The 26061-nt window shown below is 40.2% G+C and overlaps 1 protein-coding gene across 25 annotated transcripts in view; it reads left to right on the forward strand.

Moving 5' to 3' along the window:
- Nucleotides 1–26061, forward strand: part of MBNL2 (muscleblind like splicing regulator 2) — a 177640-nt gene that overhangs the window by 19026 nt on the left and 132553 nt on the right. Inside the window, exon 1 of one of the 25 annotated variants that reach the window (XM_075129403.1) lies at nt 2940–3162. The exons of the other annotated variants lie outside the window; for them this stretch is intronic. The gene's annotated coding sequence lies outside the window, so the exon portion shown is untranslated. Of the gene's footprint in view, nt 1–2939; nt 3163–26061 lie in introns of those variants that run through there. 25 annotated transcript variants of the gene reach the window in all.

Below are 26061 nucleotides of genomic sequence, written 5' to 3' on the forward strand. Positions count from 1 at the left end.
CAGGTAGGCGTGCAATTGCCATAGTATATGCATGCAACATAGGTACCTAAAAACAAATTACTCTTAGCCCTAGATAATATTATATCAGGAGCTTTATAGTACCTTTTAACAGAAGTGTTACCAGAGAATAAGAGTGCAAAACAATTCCATATTTTATTAATGCCCCTGAGAGCTGTCAGAGGAACATATGTAACTCTTGATTTAAATTGAGGCCTGGTCTGCTTCTGTTACTTAGATCAATTTAGCTACATCATTCAGGGATGTGAATTACACCTCACAGAGACACAGTCAAGTCAACATGAGACCTGGTGTAAACACCACTAGATAGATGGAAGAATTCTTCCATTGACTTCCTTATTGCTTCTTGAAGGGGTGGATTTACTACAGTAAAGGAAAAGCCCCTCTCGCTGCTGTAGCAAGTGTCTACACTACAAGAGCTACAGTGCCACAGAGCCCCCTGCAGGATCTCAGTTCTTCCCCTCCATCTTTCTTTTCCCAGTCCTCAGTCTCCCTCTCCCCCACCCTGCCCATGGCTGCTTGGCCCACTTGACTCCTTCACTCCACCACATCTGCTTTGGCTCTTGTTCCTTCAGTATTCACAGACACCTTCCTCCTTCACATTGCCTAGGCGCCAGTGGGAGAGTCAATGAGAGTACAGAAGAGAGTCTCTTCACCCTAGCCCTGAAGAGCAATTGCAGGGAAAGTTCTGAGCACCTGTATCCCCAGACTGGAACATGCTGAATTGAGCTATGGAGATGGCATGTGTGCAGTACAGTCACATACAGGAGAAGGAGCATGCTCAGCATGGATGGAATCTTTGGAGATTTGAGCAGTGAAGCTCTGACCTGTGAAAACTGAATTTGTCCAAAGGTCTATAACTTGGCCAAATTTTGGGCAGGTGTTCATTGGAACAGCAAAAGATACATCCTTGGTACAAAGGCCAGTTGCCTGCCAAATTTAAAGGTCCTTGTCCAGAGTATAGGGGTGCTAGACCTCAACAAAATGGCTATAAGGATTTTTTTAACATGGCAAAACATGTGTTCTCCTAAGCTTGTTCTTAGAAATAACTGACCCATTTTGGCTGAAACATTTCAAAAAACAAACAAATGAAACCAAACAAATGAGGGGGAACCAACTCACTGCAACCTGAGGCGGATGCTCAGGATGGAGAAATTCAGCCCAACTGATTAAAGTTTGGCACTGTTACAAGAATCTGAAAACATGGTCATGTAATAGGCGGTGCTGCTAGCTCCACCTATAACATAGGCTATCTCCAGTAACTCCACAAACTTGTTGGATTCAAATGGTTGCAGAGGTGGGTCTCAAGGAGGTACCTAGATGTGGAGAGAATATATGGCCTGTGAACCAGTTTGGGAAGGATGTGCTTGTTGCAGGGGTTATTGTGAAAGAACATGGGGAGATGCATATGGGAAAAGAGAATAAATAGGACTTTAAAGCTTTCATCTTTGATAGAATGTAGGGGCTGTTTCAGAAAAGAGGCCAGGGTGGACAGAGAGGAAAGGGAGAAGAGATATGCCAGAAGGCTGGGATAAGAAGCTTGGACTTGATGCACTGGTGGAGGGGAAGCCAGTGTAGGGATACAAAGGGAAGAAGGGGTGGAGTTGTGGTCAGATTGGTGGGCAAAGAAGATAGTCACAGCAACTTTGATGGGCAAGGGTAGGGCAATTTGCATTTTATGGAGGGCAGAAAGGAGAAGATTGCAGTCATTAAGAGGAGAGGTGATGAGGCCTGAAGAAAGTTTTAACTGTAGGGATAGAAGAAGAATGGATTTTGGAAATGCTTCATTTCAGATATGCAAAACAGTCAATAATAAACAAAGGGGCTTTGGGTTGCAACTTTTAAATGAATGAGAGCTTTGTTTTTTGCCTTGTCTATTTGTATATTTAGTCTTTTTATACAGTTTTAAATATATTTGGCTTAATGTATTTTTCTAAAATGGATACACTTTTGTTTATAGTGCAGCACTACTGTAGAGTTCTTATATTTTCACATGTTTAGCTTTTAATTGAATTGAAAGTTCATGTTCCTAATTTTAAAACATAACCCTTCATTCACTGTCCTCTTTTGCTGCTGCTTTCTGTTGCAGTAGAACGTAATGGCATTCTAGCAGCATTTGTGTTTCAAAGTGAGGAAGCTGGTACATGATTTAGCACCTCTATTGCTTCATGTAGAAGGTCCAGCAATCAAAGTGTTAAAATTTTGACTTAAGACGATTGCTATCTTATAAGAGTCTTTATAAATGACATGCTTGAACCTCACTACAAATGGACAGCACTTGCATTCTAATCAAACTGAACATAGTTCGGGGACTGCTGACCCTGACCTTATGTCTGCCAAGTATATTAAAATGATAATATATTATTGATTGCATTTTTATTGTAAGTGTTCCATAACTGTACACAAAAGTCTGATATCTTGTGAAAGATACCATATATATCAGAAACAGTAAAGTTATACAGTATTGAGATGTAAACATATTTATGTTTCAGCACAGATGTTTTTTGGTTGTATTTTTTTTAAAAAAAACTTGAAGGCTAAATTATTTGGAATACAGTGCATGAATAAATCTCAATAACAAAACAGATGAATCATTGCTTCCCTTGTACAATTCTGTTTATTTTCTATAATACATTTTCGTGTTAATACAAGCTTTTTCAGACCATACCATAGCAAATGTTGACTGCAGGTATGATGGTGGTGGTTTGTTTCATATAGGTGTCACTTTATCTCCTTGGTAACACTGCTTTCCTGTGAGAGGGAAATGTCTTGTTCATCAGTATGGATGCATTGTTTTTACACTTTAGAAGTGCTGTGTTGCCTTGTCAATCATCCTATTACAACCAGTTTAAGACCAGTAGAACTGACGAACTTGTGTGTGATTGGGTACCATATGCTGGGAGGGATTTGCTAGAAGGAAGGGCTGCAGTCTTTCAGCAACAGAGTTCAGGCTGTGTCTTTGCTTCATCATCTGAGAGAAAATTCCCAGATAAGGCTTTCAGAGTACCAAAAAATAGGGTGATAATTATTGTACATGAAAACTACTCATCAGCATAGTGCAATGGAAAAGATGTGGCCGTTTGATCATATCATATACATTTCCGTTCACATTGTAAATGTGTCGAATAGACAGAGCTAAACAAGGTAAGAGGATCATTGTCTTTTATTGAATGTTTAAAGAGTTTGCTGCAGTATGCTGCATACCATATGTGTTGCTTGGGGGAGTCAAGGAAACAAGGTTTCTCCAGGCATATATACTCCTTGGAGGTGAAATGTGAATTTTATATGATCTTGTATGAGTGAATTAAATTTTAAAATGTAAATTGTTCTCTTGAGAAATAGAACACAAGTATATGTATGTTTCATTCAAAATAACACCATTTAAAAAAGGAAATGGGTTGGTATGTTTCAAAAAATACTGTTAGCCTAATTGGATTCTTAGCTGGGTTTTCATCTGTTAATGGTTGCTTGTTTTGATAAAAGCAATTGGTTAACCTAAAAATCAGTAAAGTTTACAATACATATGTTTGAAGATTCAGATGGAATTGGAACATGTCTCTTCTAAGCAACTGCCAGTATAAGGTCTGAACTAAAAATATAATTGTCTGTAAGATTGGAAACATCTTTACAATGAGATTGATACTTCATTCCACTATGACTTGTATAAAGGACTATAAGTATTTTTTCAATACACAGTGATTCCCTGTGTTCTTAAGGCAAGCTTCTAAAGAGTTTTAGATGTTGTTGTTTAGTTGAACATTTTCCCTGCCATTTCCAGGTCTTTGTTTTAGGTTTAAAAGTAGAACCTTGATCTAAAACAGGAAAATCAAGGTTAACAATACTTACTGCAATTATCTGATCTTTATACATTTTTAATGAGAACACACAGCCAGCAGAATAATTTAATGAGCAGACTGGCTTTTAAAGCAGTGCTTTCACTATGCTGAACAATATCAACTTTCTTGCTGAGAACTAGCAGGAGGAAGCAATGGAGAAGATTTATGTTAAATGTTCTTGACAATGAGAAGGAAAGGAGGTATTTGGGACAGAAGTCTATTACGTTTTACATGGAACGCGGAGTTTGTACCATATTGTTAGACCATGAAAGCAAGAGTTTATAGTAAATTTTACTAGAACATTGCAAGAAAGGTATGCAAATATAGGGTCTACTCCTGTGAGGTGCAAAGCCTCTTCAACTTCAGTGGGTGCTGATGTTACTCAGTACCTCCCATGATCAAACCCATAGATAGTAACAGGAATTAAAACTCTATCTTCAATAACATAGCAGTACTGCAGCATTTACTGTGTATACAAATGTAGTATAATTTTAAAAGAACAAGCAAAAAAATAATTTTAATGACTTTAGGTAAAGCAGTGAGAATTTCTCTTATTTTTATGCCTGTTATTGTATTATCTAAGCATTACTACTCAAAGCACTGTTACCCACAGATGTGGAATAATTACGATTGAGTTGATGAACAGTAAATATCAATGTGTTTAAAGAAGAAAACTAATTTAAAAACATTCTTACTGCCTATAAACATTAGCAATAGTGTAATTTTCAGAATAGGTTTTGAATAATTGCACTAGTAATAGTTTAAACTATTTTTAAAGGCAACATTATCTAGATTCTTATAGACCTACCATTTGTACCTTTAAAGGAGAAGTACAGGACACTAGCTCAAAACTTCTGATGTCCTCTCCCAATTCTTCATGGTCCACTTATACTTTTCTTTTTTTTTTTTGGTGGGCCGGAGTTGGTTCATGTCTGAAAATACCCGACTCAATGCTGGGTAAAGCAGTTGACACTAGTTTTGGATGGTCTTATGTTCTAAACTTGTAACTTTTATATGCTTAACGCATCTGAGTTAATGTAACAATGTTTCGTTAAATAATTTTAACAACTGTATTATTAAATATAAAAGGATAGAGAGTCATTAAGACGTCTGCTAATGTCACTGATAGGCATTATGTCAACAATATTTCCAATTGCTGCCTAAATTTTAAATGTAGTATTTTTGTGTACATACATGGAGTATGCATCAAGCAACCTAGAGGAAAACTATCTATGAAAAATTAAATAAATAGTTCCATCTCTTCTAAACTACAAAATATAATTTAAGCTTCACAAACAGGATTTTTCTTCACATAAAGAGTTTGCTTTTGTGTGTGTTCAAAAAAACAAACAATTCTCCTCAAGGATACATGCATGAACCTTCCCTTTTAGGTCCTTCCCACACAAAACGGACCTGTTATTCTTTTAGGTGGGCTTTTAGTATTATGGTATAGCCGGGAGAAAAAATTTGAAATTATTTGTAATGAACATGTAAATACTCGATATTAAATTTATTTGGGGCTAGATTCTAATAGCCTTACTCGTGTTTAGTAGCACATTTCTCCATGAGTAGCCCCGTGGATTTTAGTGGGACTACTTGTGGAGTAACTTATTACTTGGTATGGGTAAGGATGGCAAAATCTGGCCCTTAGAAATAGTATGTAGTCACTTTTTTATTTACCATTGCTATGGTGAAACCAAGTTTAGTCAAGTTTTTTTCAGTAATGTAAAGTTGTATTTACTTATGGATGTCTACTCTTGTGTGAGCTTATGCAGTGTTTGTTTTGATTGAAAATCAAATTATTAATTTTTAGGGAACTTAGTTTTAGGATACATATAGTATATATGCCTCTTGTTAATAAGAGTCTCTCACAATAAAAGTAGCAGATAATGTTGTATGCACTGTTAGATATACAAGCCTGATTAGCCCATCATATCTCCAACTGAATATTCTGGTGTGTAGCTCCTAAGTATTTCAGGAATAATCTGAGCTGAGTTCCAGGTCATTTGTGAAAAGCTCTGCTTCTGACCACAATTTTTTTACAGTATTCACAGACTTAAGTAGGGCTCTTAAAGGTGAAGTGTATTCCTGATGAATAAATACAAAAATAGTTTTAATTTCCTAAATCCATTATCTAAATATATACGTAAACTCAAATGACACATTTTTGAAGTCATTTGCTCTTGCTTTCCAGGGTCTGTGCTTAGGATTCTTGAATTATCCTGCAAAGAAGAAGAAGCCCCATGTTTTGGAAGGGTTTCCTTGTGACTCAAAAACCCAGAATTAATTGCAAAATTTGTGCAGAATCCATTCCTTGCCACAGGATTTGGCTGTACAATATAAGTTTTCATTTAAAAATATAATTTCTAGTCCTTATGGTTGTGAAACTAACCTTCCAAGTGTGAACCAATGCAGTGCTGACTTGTCTGCAAACAGTGTGAAATAATAGCCTTAGAGAAATAAATTGCTGCCATTCACCTTGAAGGGAAGTACCAACCCTGAAACCTAATTTAAAAAATCTGCCCAGTTAATTATTTAACTGCTGATCATTTTAGTAGAAACATTAATCTGCAAAAACACAAGAACAACAAAAGTTTTAACGATGAAAAGCTTGATTCAGTGCTTCATTGGCGGAAGCCATGTTCCCACTGATGAAGCTACCGCCCCTCATTCGGGGTGGTTTTATTTTGTCGCCAGAAGACTCTCTACTGGCGATAAAGAGCGGCTACACAGCACCCCTTACAATGGCGCAGCTGCAATGGCACATTGTAAGGTGCGTGGTGTAGACATAATGTGGGCTACCTCAAATCCAACTGTCACAACCTCCAACTCTCCCTTTGACAGCATGTCCCTACAATGCAGTTCCATGCTTGTGCTGTCAGTGCACAATTTCATGGCACACTAAAAAATGAAAACTTTAGGGCAGTGTAAAATTGAAATAAAATCCCAAAATTAGATTACATTTAAAATCAAAATAACCAACACAAGGAATACTGTGCCCATATTATTTTTCATATTCAATTCAATAAAATACTGTGTTTTATATTTAATTAAAGCTTCTGTAGAAATTTCAGCATGCTGCAGCAATAGCATAGTGCTGTGCAGAAATCAGGTGTGCTTCCTGTACATGTGGATCCATCTTTTCCCAGATTACACAGGGCCTGGTATGTTTGTGATATCATCAACTGTTAGAGGAGAAAAACAGCTGAGCTCCAGTCCTAGAGATAAAAGGAAAACAATAAGATAGTTTTGTTTTTAAACTCTTTATTCTTATTATTTTGAAATATAAAGCTGGCAATTAATTTCAGATATACCCTCTACTTTCTACTGTTTCTTCTGTAACAAGAAAGTAGATATGCATGACACTGCAAAATTCAAATGAGGTAATACTTCCAGAAGTACATCTCAGTCTTTACTTACCTACATCCTAGAACAATAAATTAAGCATCCAAAAAAGTAACAGCATTCAGCAAGGAAGTAGGAAGTAAGGGAATAGTCTGTCCACTGTTTGAATGAGTAATTGTAAATAAGTGAGGGGAAGCAAGATGTGTTTATGTCAAATAGGAAAGAAGATAGAAAAGTTATAACAGTGTAGTTCATTCACAGAAAGCAGAGTAGGATATAGGGATAGATGGTTTCTCCTCAGATTCTGTGTTAGTTTCCTTTTTTCATCCATAATTTTTAGACATATCTGTGTAGAAGACACATCCTGAAAGAGAAAGGACTTGTTATGTATTACGTTGCTCATAAATGGAGACAAGATAGATGCAGAGGTCTATATGTTAATTAAACTTTCTATACTGTCAAGGTTCCGTCCCCACTCTGTACTCTAGGGTACAGATGTGGGGACCTGCATGAAAAACCCCCTAAGCTTATTTTTACCAGCTTAGGTTAAAACTTCCCCAAAGTACAAACTATTTTACCTTTTGTCCCTGGACTTTTTTGCTGTCACCACCAAGCGTCTAACAAATATAACAGAGAGAGCGCCCGCTTGGAAACGTCTTTCCCCCCAACCATCCCCCCCAAGCCCCACATCCCCTTTCCTGGGGAAGGCTTGATAAAAATCCTCACCAATTTGCATAGGTGAACACAGACCCAAACCCTTGGATCTTAAGAACAATGAAAAAGTAATCAGAGAAGAATTTTAATTAAAAAAAAAAAAAGAAAAGAATCACCTCTGTAAAATCAGGATGGTAAATACCTTACAGGGTAATCAGATTCAAAACATAGAGAATCCCTCTAGGCTAAACCTTAAGTTACAAAAAGACACAAAAACAGGAATATACATTCCATTCAGCACAACTTATTTTATCAGCCATTTAAACAAAACAGAATCTAACGCATATCTAACTAGATTGCTTATTAACTCTTTACAGGAGTTCTGACTTGCATTCGTGCTCTGGTCCTGGCAAAAGCATCACACACACACAGAGGACCCTTTGTCCCCCCGCCCCAGATTTGAAAGTATCTTGTCTCCTCATTGGTCATTTTGGTCAGGTGCCAGCGAGGTTGTCTTAGCTTCTTAACCCTTTACAGGTGAAAGGGTTTTTCCTCTGGCAGGAAGGATTTAAAGGTGTTTACCCTTCCCTTTATATTTATGACATATACTGTAGTCAGTATTTCTGTTACAGGAACGGTATCTGGAAAAAATTAGAGTTTACTCTCTTTAAAAAGTTTTACAGGATGCAGCTAGGCTTCTCTCCATCTTTCAGGATTTAGTGAGAATGGCAATTACAGAACTTTGGGTAGCAAATCTATTTTTATTTTTTGTAAATTCTGATTACTACTATTAACAAACAGTATACAAGATCATCCTGAATATCTAGACCCAGCAAAGAATGGATTTTATTTTCTCCAGTGTTTCTTCCTAGGTGTGCAAAATATTTCCCTCTGGGATTCTGAGGGTTTTGAGATTTTTCAGGTACTTGCTTCATGAGTTATTGTATATGCCGAGGGGCCCACAGTCTTTTTTTCACAAGTGTCTAATTTTCTGAGTCTCTGTTATTTTGTCTCTCTTTTTTTGTACTTGTCGAATACAGTTTTCTGGGCTCTGCAGTTTGTCAGCTGTCGAGAGCTTAAGTGATGGCTTCCTGGTGGCTTCCACTTTATTATCAGAATTTGTTTTCCAAAGTGGAGTTCATTTTATTTGTTTTCTGGTTTAAACTTTCCAGCAGATCTCTATTAGAGAGTTCTCCTGATGCTGAAGTGGGGACGATATGGCATATCTGGAGGTAGCTGCTCTGTGAAGAGTCAGTGGGACACACAAGCTTAGTTTTTAATGCTTTGTGATTGTCATATAACTTAAATAGTTTACAGCATTATTATTAGCTGTTTTATAACAAATATATAAATATTTAACACTAAGTGCCATAGTTCGTAAACAAACGGCTTGTAACTCTGCATTTCTGGATTCTCTGACTGTCAGTCCCTGCCCCCTTTTGTAACTTAAGTGTATACATGTGTTCTGTTAATGATTTAGGACTTCAACACTAGTTTGTATTTTATTTATGTGATTTATCCTGGGATTTCTTTGACAGCAGCACTCATTGCTAGCTTTCACAGTGTTCAGTAAGGGCTGGGAGGATGGTGATCCTATTGCTTCTATCCTAGCCAGCCTACTTGTCCATAGCCCTCTTCCCATGAATGAGGTTGGGGACATCCCCCAGTCTCCAGTCATCAGGGCAAGACCTCCATGCTGTGCCTCAAATGTGTGTGTTTGTGGGTTAGGTTTACGGTGGCCAGCAAGTGTGAAAAATCGGGGCGGGATGGGGGGGTAATAGGTGCCTATATAAGAAAACCCCCCAAATATCGGGACTGTCCCTAATAAATAGGGACATCTGGTCATCCTAGTTAGGTTGGGGTGACATCCACACCCCATTTCCTCAAATAAAATAGAAAACAAGTTATTTGCTGGATTAGCAGGGTACAGAACTGCAGTATCAACTAGTGTCGTCACAACCACAGCACTATTGGGCAGACTCAAGAGGTCTTTACATGAAAGGGCAGGAAATGTGCATGCAAGGGAGTAAGGGGGTGGTTTTGTGTGGATTGGCTGTGCTGCAGTACTGCTTTTCCAGTGGATTTGCTGAGCACGCATGGAGTTTTGTTCTAGAAGCAATGGGTGCTACTGTCTCCCAGGGCTGTATGCTACTTCAAATTAAAAAGGTATTTCAGTTTACATTTAATTTTTCCAGTTCTTTTTGTGTTTTTAAGGTCCCTGTGCTGCTACTTGGCACTTTCTGAACCCAGACTGTTCTTTGCAGAACACTTTCATTGCCATAGTGGCGCCGTTCTGTGCCAGCAGTGGGAAGCCTCTGAAAGGGCTGTGTCTATGCTGCAGAATCTTGGTAGCCAGCATTTAAAAAAACAAACCAAAAACCTAATATAATGCTCACTACTCTGACTGTGCAGTGAGTGTCCACAGTAGCCCCAATTTGAAGTGGCAACACCACCATCAAGTCAAGCAGGCAGCTTACTATTGGGCATAATCAATCCTAAAGAGGCAAGGAGCAACAGCATACATCTTAAAGGGTATGTCAACACTGCAGTGTATACTCGTGTCCTGGCTCATGTGCATGCAGGCATATGCTTGCCAACCACAACTCTGAATGCCTCACACTATCCTTACCGGTTTACCAAGGCCATGCAGGTTCTGCAGTTACATGGGTTTGGGGATAGGATTCTGGCGGCATATCCTAGGGTTGCTGGAGCCACTCTAGGAATTGTTTTACAGTGGTGTTGGTGGAGAACTTGTTGGGCCTCTGCATGGAAAGTGGTTTTAGCCCACTAACAAATTTATTTGTTAAATTTGCTTAAATTTGTTAAATTTATTTGTAAAATTTGTTAGATTTGTTAAATCACTAACAAATTTATTTGTTAGTGATTTAACAAATCTTGCATCCGACGAAGTGGGTATTTACCTACGAAAGCTCATGCTCCAATACGTCTGTTAGTCTATAAGGTGCCACAGAACCCTCTGCCACTTTAACAAATTTAGGCTCTTCATGCTCCATCTTGGGCCTTGGCATGAATCCAGCAGTATTGGATGAGCTGATCCTGCTTGTGACTGAACTGTTTGAGGCACGGTAGATTTTCTACAAGACAGTGGCTGACATTTCAGCAGCAGTTTTTACTCTTGGAAGACAGCAGTGGGTCTCAGAGGGGAAGTATATTCATGACAGCCTACACACAACTCTAGCTGCCTTTGCTGTGGATTCCCTGTGTGCAGACTGCCATTTCTGGTGCAAAATAACTAGAACAACATGGTGGGAATACGTTGTCATGGAGACCTGGGATGAACAGCAATGGTCCAGAACTTCTGCATGAGGAAGTAGACCTTCATGGAGTTCTGTGAGGAATTCACCCCTCTCCGTCCGATCCTCTGGCCCCAGGACACACAAAATAGGGATAACATGTAAGAACAAATCATGCCAAACCAACCTAATTTTCATCTTTGACAGGGTTACTGGCCTATTGGTTGAGAGGAAACTGTAGATGTGATATATCTTGATTTTAGTAAGGCTTTCGATAGTCTCACATGACATTCTCATAAGCAAACTAGGGAAATGTGGTCTAGATGAAATTACTATCAAGTGAGTGCACAACTGGTTGAAAGGCCGTACTCAAAGAGTAGTTATCAGCAGTTTGCTGTAAAATTGGAGGGGGTGGATTATCCTGCCAGGGGTCAGTCCTGGGTCTGATGATATTCACTATTTTCATTTATGACTTGGATAATGGAGTGGAGAGCATGCTTATAACATTTGCAGATGACACCAAGATGGGGGGAGTTGCAAGCACTTTGAAGGATAGGGTTAGAATTCAAAATGACCTTGACAAATTGGAGAATTGGTCTGAATTCAACAAGATGAAATTCAATAAAGACAAGTGCAAAATACTTCACTTAGGAAGTTAAAATCAAACTCACAGCTACAAAATAGGAGATGACTGGCTAGGTGGTATTACTGCTGTAAAGGGTCTGAGGTTGATAGTGGATCAGCAACTGAATGAGTCAGCAGTGTGATGCAGATGTGAGAAATGCTGATATCATTCTGGGGTGTATAAATAGGAGTGTCGTATGTAAGAGATGGGAGGTAATTATTCCACTCTACTTGACACATGTGAGGTCCAGCCTCTGGACAAACTGGAGAGAGAGAGTCCAGAGGAAAGCAACATAAATGATAAAAGGTTTAGGAAACCTGCCCTCTGAGGAAAGTTAAAAAAACAAACAAACTGGGCATGTTTATTCATGAGAAATGAAAACTGAGGGGGGACCTGATAACAGTCTCCAAATGTGTTGAGGGCTGCTATAAAGAGTGCTCTGGTTAATTGTTCTCTCTGTCCACTGAAGGTAGCACAAGAAGTAATGGGCTTAATCTGCAGCAAGGGAGATTTAGAACTCCAGGGGCGGTTGTGGAATCCCCATCACTGAAGGCTTTAAAAAACCTATTTAGACAAACACTTGTCAGGGATGGTTTAGGTTTACTTGGACCTGCCACCGCACAGGTGGCTGGACTTGAAGGCTTCTTAAGGTCCCTTCCTGCTCTCCATTTCTGTGGTTCTATACCCGTGCCAAAGTAGGTTGCTGTTGCTATCTGGAAGCTGGCTACCACTGACTATTACAGGTCTGTCACAAACCGGTTTGGTGTTGGCAAGTCTGCTCCCAGTACTATAGTGGTGGAGCTCTATCCATAGGTGATGGACACAGCCAGTGTGCCTGAAATAATAGCTGGCTTTGAGAGAAGCTGAACTGGGACTATTGATGGCACTCTCATGTTCGTGCTTTGGCCTGCCTCAAGGAGGAGAGGAATACATCAGCTGCAAAAAGCACTTGTCAGTTGTTCTGTAGGCATTGGTCAACTACAAACAGGTTCATAAACCCCAACGTGGGATGGACTGGCAAGATGCATGATGGCAGAGTGCTGAGAAGATGTGATATTTACATGTGTGGACAAGCAGGGGCTGTATTACCGCTACATGGTAGGGCTATCAGTGTGTCTGTACTCACTGTTGTTTTAGGGGTCCCTATCTACCCTCTACTGCTGTGGGTCATGAAACTGTACCCAGATCTCAGAGCATCTGGCAGAAGGTTTAGTTACACACTGAGTCATTGTGGAGTGCGCATTTGATTGGCTGAAGTCAAAATGGCACTATATGCCAACTCATTTGGATGCCAGTGTGGCCAGTGCTGTATGGTATGCTGTGTCCTGTACAATGTCTGTGAGGCTAATTGTGAGAGTTCTTATGTGGAGTGGGCTCAAAACACTGCTGGTTTGAAGTCCTGATACAGGCCACCAGTAAGTGCATCTGTCATTGTTGGGACTGAGTCCAGGAGAGCAAGGGAAATAAGGGATGCCTTGTGCACCCACATCCTTGTATTGCCAGGTGCAGTGGATATGGAAATGCGATGCTGTCATGGGGGACTGTAATGCTGTGTATTAAGTATATATATCAATATGTTTGGTAACTTCTGAGTTGTTGGTTTTATGTGATTATAAGAGTTTTAAACTTGTATTAAAAGCTTTGAATACAATTTCCTGATTTTTCCCTTCTTTTTCCAAGCACTCATGCACCAAAGTATTGTACAACCAGACTAATGTATTAACAAAACCAAAGGTATTAAAATATCCAGAAAACCATTGCAGGCATACCAGCTGCCTGTCCACAATAACTATTTACAAGTGTGCCAAGTGAAATAAAGTATAACTGTTTTCAAAACAGTGCCAGTTAACTGAAGTCCAAGCTCCACAGTCTCGCTGGTAGTGGACTGGATGTCAGAACTGTGCCACCTGTTCTTCCTCCTTCTGGTTGAATGTGTTGACTTTTGTATGCTACTTTACAGGGCTGTCGTGCACAGGGTATATCAGATCGTTCCAGTTCACAGACCTGTTAATAGCCCACCCAGCCCCTGAGTTTTTAGTGACTGCATTGGCTGTAGGATATGATAACATGGAAGAGAATCCCATGGTCACTGGAGTTGGTACAAGGACATGGTGGCTGTCGGAGAGATCAGCTGCTTTAACAGTGCCCCAGCCTGATCCCTGTTCCTTTGGTCATGTTTGAGGAAATTGGCAACCATTCTGTCCTCTCCCTTCCTATCCTGCTCCTCCCCTCCTTCCTGGTACTCCAGGTGTTTGAGACTTGTATGCCATGTCATATAACCTGTCATCTCTGTGCCTCTCTTCCCCATACTGGTTCAGGGTCCTGCCTCCAAGATTCCAGAGTGGCTGTGTTGGTGCAGCTGCGGGAGAAATCTTTGCCAAGATCATGAATGTATTTTTTTCATGGCAAGGAAAAAGAGTTTTCGACTTTACATTCTGCATCAGGACAAGGCAACAGATTGATACTTTTGTCAAAGTGATGTGTTTTCATTCTGTATTTATACCTTGGCCTATTCAGAAGCTATGTCTAGCAACATACCTTGACCAAAGACACACCATAGTAAGAATTTCAGATTGAATTTTTTTTAAAAAAGTGTGTGTGGAGGGGAGAGTTGGTAGAACTCTCATGGGGGGCTAGGGCAATCCAATTAGAGTCCTGTTGTCAGTTTCAAATGGTATAGGTATTCCTGTTCTACAAATCCCAGAGTGGGAGAAGGAGTAGCTTTTTCCAGGCTACTGGTGAAATCCCATCTATCTGTGAAAAGGACATTTGCTTTTTTGTTTTGTTTTTGGTTTATTTTTGTCACCTGGTGACGGAACAGCTTATATAAGAATGGAGAGGGCTGGGAAGCTATCGAGGTAGCTGTTGGAAATTTTCCACACTGAGGAATCTCACAGACCATATCGTGTTTCTCTAAAGCATCACCTGTTAGGACTGGAGGAAAATTGAACTTTAACAGGATGCTGAACTAGGGTGCAAAGGCTTGCCAACAGCTGAGCAAATTCCCACCCACCAACCCAGACAACATGTCAGGAACAGGCAAAACCAGAGAACCGAGCACTGTGGTCCACAAAGGACTTTTCTACTGAATACAACCATTGAGATGTGTAATCCATACTGTCTAGGGCAATGGTTTAATGCTAGCAACAGTATAAGTCTGTCATTCTACTGGTGTGACAGAGGTATGAAGACAGCACTATACGCAGACACATGCGCTCATGCTTGCTAAGCCTGTAATCCTGAATCATTTTTTAATAGTAAGTGCAAAGATAAAAAATGAACCACCAGTTGCACACTTAAAAGGTTTTCTCCCTACTTGGAATCCATATTGGATTGCACATGATGGAGGGGGGAGGGAGAAAAGAGAGGAAGGGGGATGGGTTAGGGAAATGTATGGCTTCCACCCTCAACTGAAGCTAAACCCCATTCCCATTGCATTGTATATCCTCCAAAACAATAATTCTTCGAGTAGTGTCCCTATGGCTGTTCTATCACCAGGGAGGCTTGCCTTCCTTGTAAGGACATGCTCGTCTCACTGGGGTTCAAACATTGCCTCACGTGTCCTAATTGGAATGGCCACTCAAAGTGAGTTTGCTGCCTTGGAGAGTGTCACATCCCCCAGAAGTGTAACATTTGTCTAGCCCTTAAATCCAGTGTGAAGAAGAACCGGGAGATTAAGTTGCATTCCCTTTACCCTGCTTCTGAGCCAGTTCAGGAGAAACTCCCCCCATATACCAGTCTCTAGGCAGATCCAGTGCCCCTTTGACCTTGGCTTAGCTCTATCCTAGAAAGAGGAGGATTCCAGAGATGTCCTCAAAGGGTCCCAGGAAGAGGAGCTCTGACCAGGGTGGGTAAAAATCAATGATTTAAAAAAAAAAATCAGATTTTTTTATTTAAATTGGATTTTATTGATAAAATGCTTTTTGAGGAAAAAACCTATCTAAAGATAATCATAATTAAGATACATTATAGCTCAAAGATATCTTATCTTGGAATAGGGATTATAAATTTTAATTCTATAGTATGAGACAATATCTTCATGTAATGGTTAAGAAAAGTTTTGTAAATGAGTTCCAATAGTTCATGGATTGGGGATCCAATCTTATGGAGTTCCAGGGACTTTTGTGTAGATTATTTAGGTTAATCTTTCTATCTACCCAGTGGGACTCAGTGCTCAGTCTAGAAGATACCACCAGAGATGCTTAGTTTTGCAGTTCTCAAACTGTGGATTTGTGTCTCCAGAGACAACATGCTTGTTAACAGCAAAAATGTTTTAAAACAAATACATAATATATAGAGGTGAGAAATAACAAACCTCAACCCTATTGTCCCTCTGCAAATTTGTGTACACAGAATCAATCCCTTACTTCTCTCTAAAAGTGCAAAGTTTCAAAAAGTTCAATGAATAGAAGATTATTGGGGGTGGAATAGATCTGGACAAGGAGAAGAAGTCTGGAGATAAATGGGAGAAGGGAGGGACAGGCAGTAGAAACAAAAGTGAAACTGTTTGAGCAGCATATTCCAGAAGTCTTGAGGTCTTTCTAAGTGTAGCCTTCATTGATTTGAGATCTACCATACCATTCTCTCACTGGAAGGGAAAACCTATAACGGCAGCAGGCCATAAAAGAGACTAGAGTGACCAGACAGCAAGTGTGAAAAATCGGGATGGGGTTTGGGGGTAATAGGCTCCTATATAAGACAAAGCCCCAAATATCAGGGCTGTCCCTATAAAATCGGGACATCTGGTTACCTTAAAAGTTACCTGGTTTGGGAATAAGAACCATTCAAGAAATATATGTTTGCTGATGGTGTTTTAAAGAAAGTCACATCAGTGAACTAGTGGAAGTCACTTTAGCACTTCAATTCAGAAACTGTTGAAGTGATAATCTCACTTTGAACAGCAGTAGCTTCTTCTGCCGGTGTAGAAAGAATATTTTCTTCCTTCCTTAATTCATTCCAAACTGAGAAATCGTTTGGGACCTGAAAAAGCAGGAAAGCTTTTTTTCCCCCCTTTTTTCCTTTCAGGTTATGAACAAACAGAAAAATGAAGGTGACAACGACTGAGTTAGCTGCAGAAGCCAATATTTTAAGTTTCCCATGTTAACCTGGCTGACATAGTTGATTTATTTTTTGTTTCTTTTAAAAAAAAAAATCATTTAACTATTTTAGTTAAAAACAATTTTAATGAAAACCTGATTTTAAAAAACTTGAATGTTTAACTAAATTAAAAAATTCATATGCTTGTTTTGTTAAAATATCATGTTTGCTGTTGAAGAAAAAAATCCAGAATACATAACATTGTTGTTTTAGTTAAATAAAACAATTCAAATGTCTGTCTGGTGATGTTCTCCTCCTAATCTAGCATGGCAAGAAAATCCTCCAAATACTAATGATTAACGTGTTGAATTGGAGATAGTTCACCTCCCAATGACTTCATAAATATCTGCTTCACTTACCTTTGGTAAATGAAATAACCAAACAATCATTCATTTTTTGATAGAGCTGTAAAACTAATCTGAAAAGTTTTTAAAATAAATCACTTTAAAAATGTGTAGTGTGTACCTTCTAAAAATGAAACCCACATCTATCTCTGAGCTGTGAAGAATATGTATTAAGGTTATAACAACCAACAAGAATGCACTTTTATGTAGAAATCCATGATTAAATCGAGTCTTCCTGACTAGTGGTTTAAATCATAATTTAAAACAATTTGATTTAAATCAAATCCACCCGGGCTTTGACTCCCTTCCTAAATAACCTGTCTCCCAGTTAGTTGACTCTCTCAGAATGACTTCTTGGCTCGGTACCAGAGAGGCTAAGGACTTCTGCAGTGCTGGTACAGCTAGAAAGTCGCAGAGCTTTTCCAAGAGCAAACATAGCTCTTACAAAGCTTTACTGTCCAGACGTGACAAAGAGGGCAAAGAGAAACATTGTTCCAGGCCGATACTGTCAGATGCAGCTTTACCACTGGTACTTCCCCTGTTTGGTTTCTCTGTACTGTGCAAGCCTAAGTGTCTGACTCTGTTGGCCCCCAACTTTTCAGAGTAGAATGACTTTTTAGAGTAGCCTGGATAGGCAGTTATGTCCCGTTGCCCTCAGCTGGTACCATCTTTACTGCTGTCTGAAGCCTTGAGCAGATGGATTACTTGATGAATACAAAGGCTTTTAAATGAGTTTTTGGGATTTCTAGAAACTGCTCATCATGGTGGTGAGGGTAATAAAGTAGGTTTTTCTGTTAGAACCAAATATTGTAAACATGGGCATAATTTGGCCTGCAGAAGCTTTAATCCTGGGAATGATGTGTGAAGTGGAAAGAACCCAGGTTGACTGAGAGAGCTCTGTGTGTGTGTGTGTGCGGGGGGGCTGGCAGGTAGAAAAGATATAATCTTTTTACTTGCATACTAAGCAAATTTTATATGTAAATCAGTGAGACACAATTAATACAAAAACCCACAATACCATTTTGACTAAGTCACTTTTCAGGATAGAACCATACTTAAGCATAATCACAGCAGTCACATCTCTTTGCTTTCTGATATTTAAAAATTGACAGAACATATTATCCCTGATTGACTTTTTTAGTATTCATTTTTAGACATGAATTTTACCATACAATGCATCTGCCTGAAAGAAATAAGACCTTGAAGCACAAAACCTGTTTGGAGGAAAGAAGCGCTCGGAACAGCTTAATGCTTTGCCTTAAAAATAGTGTGTGGTGCGTCACGGTGAGACTTGTGCGTGGTCAAATTTAGTTTTTAGATTAGAGTTTAGTACAGGAATTAGGAGAGGTGAATAAGAATTGTCCAATATAAATTTTAATATAATATAGATTAGGGACCTATGTAGGACTAAAGCAGTAAGCAAGTTTAGTTTTTCTTTAAGTAAACAACACAACTGTAAGTATTCTCCTATTTTTTTAAATTCTGATTTTATATTAAAATATGACTGGCAACTCTGCTTGCCCAAAGCCATCTTTTGATTTGCTAGTTCAGCATTTTTGGTGTCGGACTCATGCATAAACTCCTAAAGGGGCCCAACTGTGCCCTTATCTGCAGAAGCAGAGTTGAATCGCTATGATCATTATTAGAGTTGGTCAAATTTGTTGCTGGAAAATTGAAACATTTTGCAGGAAAAAGTATCAGTTTTGTCAAAACTTTTGCCAAAAACTCATTGGAGTACTTTGTTTTGATAAGATTGAAGTGGTTCATTTTGACATTTATAATTTCATAGAATCATAGAATATAAGGGTTGGAAGGGACCCCAGAAGGTCATCTAGTCCAACCCCCTGCTCGAAGCAGGACCAATTCCCAGTTAAATCATCCCAGCCAGGGCTTTGTCAAGCCTGACCTTAAAAACCTCTAAGGAAGGAGATTCTACCACCTCCCTAGGTAACGCATTCCAGTGTTTCACCACCCTCTTAGAGAAAAAGTTTTTCCTAATATCCAATCTAAACCTCCCCCACTGCAACTTGAGACCATTACTCCTCGTTCTGTCATCTGCTACCATTGAGAACAGTCTAGAGCCATCCTCTTTGGAACCCCCTTTCAGGTAGTTGAAAGCAGCTATCAAATCCCCCCTCATTCTTCTCTTCTGCAGGCTAAACAATCCCAGCTCCCTCAGCCTCTCCTCATAACTCATGTGTTCCAGACCCCTAATCATTTTTGTTGCCCTTCGCTGGACTCTCTCCAATTTATCCACATCCTTCTTGAAGTGTGGGGCCCAAAACTGGACACAGTACTCCAGATGAGGCCTCACCAATGTCGAATAGAGGGGAACGATCACGTCCCTCAATCTGCTCGCTATGCCCCTACTTATACATCCCAAAATGCCATTGGCCTTCTTGGCAACAAGGGCACACTGCTGACTCATATCCAGCTTCTCGTCCACTGTCACCCCTAGGTCCTTTTCTGCAGAACTGCTGCCTAGCCATTCGGCCCCTAGTCTGTAGCTGTGCATTGGGTTCTTCCGTCCTAAGTGCAGGACCCTGCATTTATCCTTATTGAACCTCATCAGATTTCTTTTGGCCCAATCCTCCAATTTGTCTAGGTCCTTCTGTATCCTATCCCTCCCCTCCAGCGTATCTACCACTCCTCCCAGTTTAGTATCATCCGCAAATTTGCTGAGAGTGCAATCCACACCATCCTCCAGATCATTTATGAAGATATTGAACAAAACCGGCCCCAGGACTGACCCTTGGGGCACTCCACTTGATACCGGCTGCCAACTAGACATGGAGCCATTGATAACTACCCGTTGAGCCCGACAATCTAGCCAGCTTTCTACCCACCTTGTAGTGCATTCATCCAGCCCATACTTCCTTAACTTGCTGACAAGAATACTGTGGGAGACCGTGTCAAAAGCTTTGCTAAAGTCAAGAAACAATACAGTAATCTCATCATAGAAGGCGATTAGATTAGTCAGGCATGACCTTCCCTTGGTGAATCCATGCTGGCTGTTCCTGATCACTTTCCTCTCATGCAAGTGCTTCAGGATTGATTCTTTGAGGACCTGCTCCATGATTTTTCCAGGGACTGAAGTGAGGCTGACTGGCCTGTAGTTCCCAGGATCCTCCTTCTTCCCTTTTTTAAAGATTGGCACTACATTAGCCTTTTTCCAGTCATCCGGGACTTCCCCGGTTCGCCACGAGTTTTCAAAGATAATGGCCAATGGCTCTGCAATCACAGCCGCCAGTTCCTTCAGCACTCTCGGATGCAACTCGTCCGGCCCCATGGACTTGTGCACGTCCAGCTTTTCTAAATAGTCCCTAACCACCTCTATCTCCACAGAGGGCTGTCCATCTCTTCCCCATTTTGTGATGCCCAGTGTAGCAGTCTGGGAGCTGACTTTATTTATAATTTATATAATTTATAATGTAGAAGTCCTATTTATATCATAATATATAAGTCAAAACAATGAAGACAAAACAAACTGAATCAATAAGGAAGTTTTGATATGTCCAAAATAAAATGCTTCTGAGATTTCAAAATTGACTCTTCATTCTGATTCAGGATGAAAGGAAATTTCAAAATGTCGATACTTCCTGAGGAACAGATGGCCTTGAGTTTTGATCAGCTCTAGTCACTATGTGAAAAGGGTAATGGGAAAAAAAAGCTAGAGAGGAAAAGTTTTGTACTCATTGTCTCCATTCCCTGTGGTTTAACTCAGTGGATGTCAGGTGGGGAGGGATTTCTATTTATTTAAAATGTTACGTGGCTTGAAAGCCTGTTGACTTGAGGGAGCATCACACCTGATTTAAGAGCTTGTAAAATATTTAAAAATTCCATGACCAAAATAGTCTTAATGTACTTCATTTCAGTTTTTTTGTTTTCTGAGTCTATTCTCTCTCAATATTTTACTCTAACAAAAATAAAATTGAAGATTTAGTACATTAATCACTTTTACAGTATCATTTTTGTTTTGAAATCTAAAAGGGCAATATCTTGCCTGTTTTTAATTTTATTTCTGCAAGTCCTCTTCTACCATCGGAGGGTATGTCTACATTTCGAGCTGGTAGCGTAATTCTGTAGTCGTAGATCTGTGCTAGCTCTGTTGGAGTTAGCATGTTAAAAATAGATGGTAGCCGTGGCAGCATGAGTGGAGGGACGGGCTAGCAGCCCTGAATACATGCCTAGGATCTTGCAAATGGGGACAGAAAATAAAATCTGTGCTATTTTGACATCGTTACTATAAACTGAATAAATTGTTAGGGTTTAATTGTGCAAACTACTAAGTGTCCTCTGCTCCCATTGTGATTAATGACACTGTCAGAAGTACAAAAAATTACTTTTCTGAAAAGAAAAAGGGGATTGAAACAGAATTTCCATACAGCCCCAACTCCTCCAACACAACAAAACAAAGGTGACCTATCTAGACTGGTACAGATGTATTTGAAAAATCAAATGAACAAGGAAGAAATGAGCCATCTCCTGTGCCGCCTTGTATCAGTTCAAACATGCGGGAAGTTCAGTAGTGGTGTTCCACATCACGATAAAAGGTTCATTACCTAAAAATCTGAGAGAACTAAATGTGCACTAAATGACTATAGAAGTTATCATCTGCAGGGACTGCAGTAGCACATTTATAACTTGGCCCAAATCGCTGTCTTGCATAGTTGTTGAAGGGAAGCATTTTCTCTCTGAGCTTCAGATAGATGGCTATCTGTGAAATGGGATTTGACTAAATGCTACCAGATTACTGTGGTGGAATCCAAACCTCTGGCTCTCAAGGTCTCAGCGGGCTGTAGCATTTTTTGCTCTATTGGCATCTCTGGCGTATTTCCTGGGCATCAACTATCAGTCTGCTGCTCTTTCACAGAAATGGAGCCCTAGAGCCTACCTGCCTTTGGCCTCCAGGACCAGTGCTGACCCTCCCAGCCACCCAGTAGCTTAAACACACCTTCTCAAAGAACATCCCCCGAAGGTGTGAGCCATCTGGGTTAACTCTTCAAGGGACCAAGTGATAAGTGTAGCATGTAACTTTATTTAACTCAGTATTCTAGCACATTATTGCTCTTTACTTAATCATGTGAGACTTACAGAGATCTGTACAAACAAAGTAAATGCTACACACATTTCCCTTACTCTAGTTCGCCCTTTCCTGGGGGGGGATCATCTGTGTTCAGGTAGGCAGGGTCTTCACTCCCCTGCCACTTTTGCCTCATCTGGCTCTAGCAGCAGCTTCCCTCTTAAACTGGTGCAAAATGGTCAAAGAGGGAAAGCAAACAGAGAAGCTTCTGCCCTTTGTGACCATCCAGACCCTCTGTTGGATAACTCCCCGTTTCACCTGAACAGGTGACCACAGAGTCCTACCTGGTGACTTTGTTGCTAGGTGACCTCTCCCCTGACAGACCGGTTCTCCTGGCTGGGAGCCAGTCTTTTTTCTAGACTGATTACCTTTCAGTAGTCAGGTGCTTAAGTCAATAACCCTGTTTTGCCACTCACTTTTCCAATTCTGGTCCAACATGGTAACAGGACAATAAAGAAGATCGAGAACCACACAGCCAGAAAAGAGGCTGCAGTCTGGTAAAGAGAGATACAAAGTTCATAAACACAGAACATGGACAGAGTTCACCAACTGTACAGGCAGATTCCCCAAATTATCAGAGTGACAGCATCTGTTCCCAGGGTTAACAGGTCCTGGAACCTGAAGTAAGAAAATCTACTTCCATCTTTGTCTGGGGGGTCATCTGTAGTGATCTGAGGAGGAGAGCATGGGACTTGTGTTACACATCTGTGATAACTCACCAAGAAAGTTGTGAACCATGGTGTTATGCCAACTTTATTGTGTGACAGTGAAATGTGCGCACTGAGAGAGGCTGAAAAGTGGAGGATTCAGTTTTTGTGGTCACCATCAACTGTTCCATATTAAGTGCACGACAAGATCAGAAATGAGCAGTTTTGGTCACCACACTTTAAGAAAGATGTGAACAAATTGGAGCGAGTCCAGAGGAGAGCAACAAAAATTACAAGTGATTTAGAAAACATGATATACGAGGAAAGATGGAAAGAACTGGACACATTAAATTTAGAAAAGAGATGGCAGAGGGGGAATATAGGTTTTCAAATATGTAAAAGATTATTTTAAAGATGTTACCAAATTTTTTCTACATCTACCAATGGTAGGGCAAGAAGTAATCAGTTTAGTTTACAGTCAAGGAGCTTTAGTTGAATATTATGAAAAGCTTAACTGTAAGGATGGTTAAGCACTGGAACGTGTTACCAAGGGATGTTGTGGAATCCCTGTTGTTGGAGGTTTTTAAGAACAGCTTAGACAAACACCTGTCAGAGATAGTCTAGGTATACTGATGCCTGCCTAAGCACGGGGGATGGACTAGATGACCTCTTGAAATTCCTGGCAGCCCTACATTTTTAAGATCAAGTATTTTGTGGCTGAACCCAGCAACCATCTCCATTGTGCTGGTTTTGTTTTGACAGCTTCCTTGGTACAGATGTATTATTAGGATGGAAGACTAGCGAATTACAAGCCATGTTTTACTAGGGAGTTGGTCAGTGATCAGTTGGTTGCCAAAAGCTTCAGTGATGTGATTGCCAGTGAAGGACATAGGTAGATCATCCAGCTAGGAGAAAGATCTGGGTGGTGCTTGATATAAATGGAAGCTATGTCCCTCTAGGATTTGCCTTGAAATCATGATGATGAATAGGAAGATGGACTGGTATAGATCCCATTTTGGGGTTTGAATCAACACCAGCTCATCCATTCTGCATCCGTGTGAATGGACAAATTGGAGAGTTGCATGTGTGCTCTATATGGTCTTGCAAAGAGGCAGGGTGAGGGGCTGGGGAATCTATTGATTAGTTTTTTCTAATTAAAACAAAAATTATTCCTCATAACCAAAAGCAAGAAGGGGATGATATAACTTGGCCCAGTCCGCCTTCCAGAAGGTCACCAGTCTATGTTGTAAGTGGACCCAGCTGCTGGATCCCATGTGCTTCTAAACCAGCAGGGTCTGGACTGAGTCTAGTCCCTGTTGCTAACTCTAGGTCTCCAGACTCCAAGGTTCAGACCTCTTGTCTGAGCCCTTCCTCAGGATTTAGGACTCTGAAATCCTGCCTCCTCAGACCCCCCCATCCCCTATTGCTTACACACAGGTCTTCAGGGTTCCATCTAGCTCTGGGTGCTCCAACTTCTAGTCTGACACCTTTTGGGACAACATGAGAGGCAAGCAGGAAACACAGGCTTAGTAAAGGAATTAACCACAGTAATTTTACTCTTAAAAAGAACTAGAGAGTTATGTAACTTTGAAAAAGAACAAAAGTACTGAGATGCACCCTCTGCTAACTTGATCTCATCCCTTATGTACGTCTCAGGTCTTGTTAGTGTTTCAGGCTAGGCAGAGGCCATTCTGCCATCTCTCTCTCCAGCCCGGTCTTCTTGTATGTGATGGTGAATGGCCTCCATTGTTCCAGTCCTACACTCAGCATAGAACTGGAGCAGGAGGCAGGTCCTTGATGAAACTTAGAGCCATCTCAGGACTGTTCTACATTGTACCATCTTGTAACAGCTCCCTAGGGGACATTATTCTGAGTAAGAATAGCTAGAGAGCAATGCGTTCTAGTTATACCTCAACCCTCCCTAGAGAACCCACTATAGTGAGGGCTGAACTGGGGAGGCAGCATAGAGCTGTTGCAGCAGTTCCATTCTTGCCCAGGGAAAATGCTTTTGTTGGGGTCATCTTGGGGCTGCTTTCACCCCTGCTGTAGGTCATCTATGCTAGGCTGGTGGCATAAAGGGTCAGAGCATATTCCAGAATCTGTCTGATCAGGAACACTTCTCTAGAAATGTTTGTACATTCCTCAAAAATATAAAGTATGTTGTTAGTATAGCAGAATGACTAACTTCTGTAATTTGACATGCGTGGGCCTTCCTAACATACCTTCCTTTGGGAATTTGATCTTATAAATACCTGTTACTCAAGGCAGTCTGCCAAAAGCAAAGCATTGGTGTCCAAGAGAGACCCAAGGATAAGTTATCTCTGGCAAGGATGATTAACCATTGTCCACAACTCTTCTGCTGGATTTTACAGATGAAATCTCCACATAATGACTGAAAAGCCAGGTTTCCCTTAACTTACCAAAAAAAAAAAAATGGTGAAGTGATAAAGAGGAATGATACAAAATCAGAAACGGGGTAAAAGATATAGTGGTGTATGAGGGAAATTACTGTAAATATAAAAAATATTTGAAGGAAACAGTAAAAACAATTGTCTGGTGTTGCATTGAATTGTAGCTAAAATGGAACAAGTATGAGTCCATTTCAGCAACAATACTTGTAAAAAGAAAAGGAGTACTTGTGGCACCTTAGAGACTAACCAATTTATTTAAGCATAAGCTTTCGTGAGCTACAGCTCACTTCATCGGATGCATAAAGTGGAAAGTACAGTGAGGAGATTTTATATACACACAGACCATGAGAAAAATATACATTGTAAGGAGAGTGATCACTTAAGATGAGCCATTACCAGCAGGAGAGATTTAAACTTGGAGAGTGGTCAGTTTAGATGAGCTATTACCAGCAGGAGAGTGAGTTTGTGTGTGTATGGGGGTGGGGGGGATGTGAGAAAACCTGGATCTATGCAGGAAATAGCCCGACTTGATTATGTAAAGAGTTGTCACTTTGGATGGGCTAGCACCAGCAGGAGAGTGAATTTGTGGGGGGGGGTGGAGGGTGAGAAAACCTGGATTTGTGCTGGAAATGGCCCACCTGTTGATCACTTTAGATAAGCTATTACCAGCAGGACAGTGGGGTGGGAGGAGGTATTGTTTCATATTCTGTGTGTGTATATAAAGTCTGCTGCAGTTTCCACGGTATA

This window comes from Caretta caretta, chromosome 1 (assembly GCF_965140235.1).
Source record: "Caretta caretta isolate rCarCar2 chromosome 1, rCarCar1.hap1, whole genome shotgun sequence".
NCBI lineage: Eukaryota > Metazoa > Chordata > Testudines > Cheloniidae > Caretta > Caretta caretta.